Here is a 6,817-nt window from a genome sequence, read left to right on the forward strand (position 1 = left end):
GCTGGCCATATTCTTCGTCACTGCCCGTACCGACGTATCGGTCTTCGAGGATTTGCCGTTAACGCTCCACGACCACACATCGGCCAACGTCCGCAGGAAATCGACGAGTACCTGCGTCGAGAGGAGTACACGCCGAACCGGTTTTCGCGCTCAACATCACCGTCAACATCGTGCTCGCCGCAACTCCTCGCCGCAACTACGCAGCCGCGGTACGAGGAAGGTCTCCCAGCCCTCGTAGGGGAGACTAAACACAGCAACCTCTGGAGGTGAGGTTGCTCACGAGCGAAACGCCGAAGATCCTCCACCGACCACGCCCCATGAAGACGCTGCACCCGCGATGCCGCATGAAGAACCGACACTCGCTCCACCGACGCCGCACAAAATGACAACCTCGACCACGACGCACACTGCTTTCAAAACGACGCCGCCACACAGAAAAGCTTCGCCCACGCGCGCCATCCGCGACTCGCATACGCGACGAAGCAGTGACCCGACGCCGAGAGCGACATGCAATGCAAGAGCCAGCACCTCCGATTTAGAAGTCACTATCGACGGCCGAAAAGTTACCCTCTAGTCGACACAGGAGCTCCGATTACTCGGTGATTAATGGAAAATTCGCTGCGCATCTGAGAAATGTCACAACGGCTTGGGACGGCCCACAAATTCGCACCGCAGGTGGCCACCTCATTGCGCCATCAGGACGATGCACAGCACGAGTGACTGTCAAAGGACATTCCTATCATACGACCTTTGTTGTGCTACCACAATGCTTCCGTGAAGTGATCTTGGGTATGGATTTCCTTAATTAGCATCAGACGATCATCGACCTGCGATGCAAGCTGATCACGCTTTCGGCGGATGAAGCCATCGCTTCGACGAACACTCGGGAAAATCACGTTTCCCTGACCGTCCTGGAGGAGGAAATGAGCGTGCCACCCTGTTCAAGCGTTATCGTGACAATAGGCGCCACGAAAGCCATTAACGCTGAAGCCATCATCGAGGGGAACATGCAGTTGCTTCTAGACCGAGGAATCAGCATCGCAAGAGGCATCGCGCATTTCCGCAATGGCCAGGCCAAAGTACTGCTGACTAACTTCAGCGAAGAATACCGGCACATTAACAGAGGAACGACGATTGCTTTCTTCGACGAAGTATCCGCCGTATGGGACTCCTTCGCCCTCTCCGACCTCTCCGCAGAAGATTCGCCAGACCAAGAGAACTCGCCCAATTTCGACATCAACCCAGCCCTGCCCCGGAACAGACAAGACCAGATCCGCAATCTGCTTCGAAGCCACAGTGAGTGTTTTTGACATCGCCGGAGGTCCGACAAACTCCAATTGCCAAACATCGCATTATAACGGACCAACACGTGCGACCTCTCCGTCAAAGCCCCTACCGTGTGTTACCGCGAGAACAACAATCCATCCGGGACCAAGTCGAAGAAATGCTTCTTGACGACGTCATCCAGCCTTCAAACAGCCCATGGGCGGCACCGGTTGTTCTAGTGAGAAAGACGGCGCACTTAGATTCTGCATTGATTACCGCCGCTTGAACAACATAACAAAGAAGGACGTCTACCCCCTCCCCCGCATCGACGACACACTGGACCGCATTTGCAATGCCAAATAATTCTCATCGATGGACTTCAAGAGCGGCTACTGGCAAATTGAGGTCGACGAAAGAGATCGCGAGAAGACAGCATTCATCACTCCGGATGGGCTGTTTGAGTTCAAGATGATGTCATTTGGTCTCTGTTCCGCACCAGCGACCTTTCAGCGAGTAATGGATACTGTATTGGCAGGCCTGAAGTGGCAAATTAGTCTGGTATACTTAGACGACGTCGTTGTCTTCGCCTCCAACTTTGAAGCGCACCTAAAAAAACTTCGAAGGCTATTGGACGCCATCAAGTCGTCTGGCCTAACCTTGAAAGTAGAGAAGTGCCACTTTGCCTATAAAGAGCTGCTGTTTCTGGGCCACATCGTTAGCAAGGAAGGAGTACGCCCTGACCCGCCGAAAACAGCTGCTATTGAACAGTTTCCACCGCCGGCCGATAAGAAAGCAGTGCGCAGATTTCTCGGACTGTGCGCATATTACCGACGATTTGCGAAAAACTTGTCGCGCATCGCCGAGCCCCTGACCCAACTGACGAAAGAAGACGTGCCGCCGTTTAAATGGGAAGCACCGCAAGCAGAAGGAAGCAGAAGCCTTCAAGGAACTTCACCGTCGTTTACAGTCGCCACCGATCCTCGTGCATTTTGATGAAAACACCGATGCTGAAGTTCATACCCAAGCAAGCAGCATGGGCCTAGGTGCCGTTCTCGTTCAAAAAGCGACGGGCTGGAGAAAGTCATCGCATACGTTAGCCGTTCTCTTTTCAAGGCCGAGGCTAACTATTCGACTACTGAGAAGGAGTGCCTTGCCATCATCTGGGTTACGTCAAAATTCCGCCCCTACCTGTACGGACGACCGTTCAAGGTGGTCAGCGATCACTACGCGCTGTGCTGGCTTGCCAATTTGAAGGACCCGTCTGGCCGACTCGGTCGATGGAGTCTGCGTCTCAAGGAGTTTGACGTCACCGTCGTTTACAAGTCCGGACGCAAGCATTCTGATGCCGATCGCCTCTCACGAGCCCCTGTAGATACACCACCGCCGGACGTCGATGAGGACGCCTTCCTGGGACCCATCAGCCCCAGCTCTTTTGCTCAGCAGCAACGCTCGGACCGCAACCTAAAACGCCTGATCGAGTACCTGGAAGGCAAGGTTTCTTCACCCCCCGCTTCATTCAAGCGAGGACTGTCTTCCTTCTGTGTGCAGAATGAGGTCCTTGTGAAAAAGAACTTTGCAGCGAGCAAAACAGCCTACCTCCTTGTTGTACCTGCTTGTCTCCGCGAAGTTCTGCACACTTCACACGACTAGCCGACAGCTGGACATCTCGGGTTTACTCGCACCCTCCGACGCATTCAAGACAAGTATTACTGGCCCCGACTGTCTGCCGATGTCGCACATGATGTGAAATCCTGCCGAGATTGTCAGCGACAAAAGCCCCTCCCACACCACCAGCAGGATTTCTGAACCCCTTTGAACATCCCTCAAGGCCCTTTCAGCAGATCGGCATGGACTTGCTTGGCCCTTTTCCGACGTCAACGTCTGGAAATAAGTGGATCATCATGGCGACCGACTACCTGTCCCGCTATGCAAAGGCGAAAGCCCTACCGAAAGGAACCGCAGCAGAAGTCGCCAAATTTTTCGTGGAGTGCATTCTTCTTCGACACGGCGCCCATGATGTCCTCGTCACGGACAGAGGAACAGCATTCATGGCGGAACTAACGCAAGCCAGCCTTCGTTACAGCAAAACCAGCCACCGGAGGACAAGTGCATACCATCTGCAGACCAACGGTCTGACCGAGCGCCTGAACAAAACCATCGCCGATATGCTCGCCATGTATGTCCATGCCGAACACAAAAACTGGGACGCCATCTTGCCTTACGTCGTCTTCTCCTACAACACCGTAGTGGAGGAGACCACTCAGATGACGCCTTTTAGGCTCGTTCATGGCAGGGAGGCCACGACCACGCTAGACGCCATGCTGCCCAACGTTACAGAAGAAGAGAACGTCGATAATGCCGCCTACCTTCAACGCGCAGAAGCTCGAAGGATTGCCCGATTACGGATCGAAGATCAGCAGCGGTCCGACGCCAGACGCTACAACCTTCGAAGACGCAACGCCGAATGCAAGCCTGGAGACCAAGTCTGGGTTTGGACGCCAATTCGCCGCCGTGGATTGAGTGAAAAGCTTTTGCGCCGCTATTTCGGCCCGTACAAGGTTCTTCGTCGGGTAGGTGAACTGGATTATGAAGTCATACCTGATGTAGTCCGTCTGAAGGCGTATTATGCGCGCTAAGTTTCGATACTCTATTTTCCCAAGATCCGTTTCATACTAGTCGCAATATTTGTTTTAATGCACCGGGTCGATGCTTCTTTGAGAAGGGAGTAATGCCGTGAACATTAGAAGTCTTTGTTTATTCTTCAAATCTGCCGCCACACAACTTTATCGCTTTGTTTGCGACGCAAGACGCGACTAGATTTATCTCGATTGATCGCAGCCTGGCAGCGCCGATTCTACGTTGCTCCGGTATCTTCTAGTAACCTTGCACTCTTTATCTCGAAAGTTCGCTATCAACTTTAAATTGAGCACGGCCGACAGCGGCGGGCATTCTGTTCGACGACCGCCGAGCACGCTTGTCGCTTCGCCGCCGCCGAGTGATTCAGTCCATTTTGGGTGCAAGGCAGCCCAATAAACAGTTTTCTTTTAGACGACCTTTTGTCCGTCTTCATCGCTGCTTCGACTGCCGTCTCCACTACGTGGCAATATTGTGGCCATAAGGAAAAGTTATATCATATGGTATGGGCCTGTCAGGAAAATAACATTATTGTCATAAATCAGCCAACGTGGGACGGCTGGGAGGCGGCCCTGTACAGCTCTGACCTCGAGGAAAAACGAGCCCTCTTCGCCAGACCACGGGCAGCGACTTTAACAAACGGTGTCCCGGCATAGAGACCCGATCAGCCTTCTCTTAATCTAAGTCATTTTGGCTTTAAATAAACGTATTCAGCATCAACATCATCATCATAGCAGTTTCTTGATTTCACAGAGTACCTATGATGCCATCCTTTCGTGAAGAAAGGCAGAGTACACATCAAAGGCGATGTATTTTGAAAACGGCACGATACGTGTGCATGGGAGTCAGCTTTGGATGGTGGTACCGGGCAGGAGCGCGACCCTTATAAACACACGTAAACAAAAGTTTCCGCACAATTTCTCTTGCTTCACAGTGTACTCACTGAAGCAGCCGTTTGTTAACAGCCGTGGAATGATTTGAAGAAGACTGACAAAGTGCGTAACGTCATTTTGGAGCAAGCTTTTAAAACGTCCCGATAAATGTGTATTGTCATCATCATCAGCTTGACTATGCCCACTGCACGGCAAAGGCCTCTACATGCCTCTCCAATTAACCCTGACCTTTGCCAGCTGTAGCCACTGTATCCCCACAGACTCCTCAATCTCATCAGACCACCTTACTTTCTGCCTCCCCCTGCTACGCTTGCCCTCTCTTGGAATTCACTTCGTTACCCCTAAGGGTAACTGAGTGAATACAAGTGACTCCGGACATATATCACCAACAGGCACTCCATCAGCTGGTGTTTCTCCGAATCGTGCAAGCTTCTCGTGGAGTCCGATATGTCCCCCCCCCTGCACTACTCTTGTTCAAACTGGAGAGCCAAGGACAGCTCTTCATAAGAAAGATTTCGAACAACATGATAAGCCGACGAAAGCAAACCGCAACAGACGACGGCGCAGACTCCTCTGGCTTCCGCGAGCGTGTTTGTCAACACAGCGGGGTTTCCTCCTTTACAAGTTTGTTTCGAGGTGGAAATTTAGTTAAAGGCGTAAAGGCACCTTGAAATGATATTGATGGGCATATTGTAGTGCAAAAGATCTGCAGACGTGGCGTTTGTGGGTGTTAGAGTCAAATTTGAGTGCTCTGCGCGGAGCTTATAATTTAAAAAAAAGTTTTAAAAATCGTGGTCGCAGTAGCTCGCAAACGACTAGGGCAACACACGTCGCAGCGCGTCTCCATTCTAGGCGGTGTTTCCCCTACCCCGGTGACGTCCGTGGGCAGGACTAGCCTCCAAGCTCGCTATGTGCTGGCTCACTCCCCCTCGAACCGAATAAAATAATGTGAATTCATGAAGAAAAGAATTTGGGTAGCTGAAAGAATTCCAAGAAAAGTTGGGCGACCCAGGAAGAGCTTCAAGTCATTAAGAGTCAAGTAGAGCCCCGCGGTCCTCCGATTGTTGTAAACCACGGTGTACCAGACCTCACTTCCGCCGCGCCACGGCGCGTGTAGCGCGAGAGCCAAATAGCTGGCTGGGACAGCTCGGAGCGTCGGAGCTCGCGTTGATCGCGTCTTCCGCCGCGCGCATTCGCACGAGCATGTGCCGGCCGGCTCCGAATGATGCGCGCGCCTCGGGGCGCGCGACGCAAGTGTCCACCGAGTTGGCGCTTTAAGCTTTTCCTTCCGGCTACGACTAGGACGTGAGAGAAATTTTGGCTTCAAAAGGAAGTGACGTAACAGCGCGTCTGCCACAGGCTGATGAAAAATGTGCCGCGACAAAGGAAACAACGAGGTTACTATTCTGACATACTGCACTGTCTAACCGCGAAAAGCACATATGTAACAAGAAGGCAACCTTATACAGATAATTTAGAATAACATAAAATGCATTTGATACAAAAACATCAAATTATGAAAACAATCAAGCAGAAAGATTATAATAACAGCTTACTCCTCACAACGAGCCATTAGAATCCATGCAAAGCATTCGCCGTCCCTGCTCCAAGTTTAATGTCGGAAGGCAGCAATACATGGTCCCCAGGAAATTCCAACCAGAGCTGTTGCAGCCACCATACACAGAACTTGGAGTTACTCTTTTTAGGTTCCATAGCTGTCTCAAAGAATCGCTGCGACAAACTGTAAGATGCTGATCGACAAAACCGCCGCGGGCAGAGTAGCTGTCGTTTTCCCACTTCAGGCCCTGCGCTGCCGCTAGAGTCGCGCGAGTCGCTCCAGATCTAGATGCGTAGCGTCCTCGGGGAAGCCGGTTTTCTGGGCTCTGGGGAGAAAGTGAGGGCGCTTCATCATCAACTCTTTCCTGCACTACGGCCCATCGACCTCTTTTTGAAAAGGTCTATAGCAAAGTACACTCCTATATAATATCCCCCTATCAAAACATTTTCTGGCTACGTGATGCAGA

This window comes from Amblyomma americanum, chromosome 1 (genome assembly GCF_052857255.1).
Source record: "Amblyomma americanum isolate KBUSLIRL-KWMA chromosome 1, ASM5285725v1, whole genome shotgun sequence".
Taxonomy (NCBI): domain Eukaryota; kingdom Metazoa; phylum Arthropoda; class Arachnida; order Ixodida; family Ixodidae; genus Amblyomma; species Amblyomma americanum.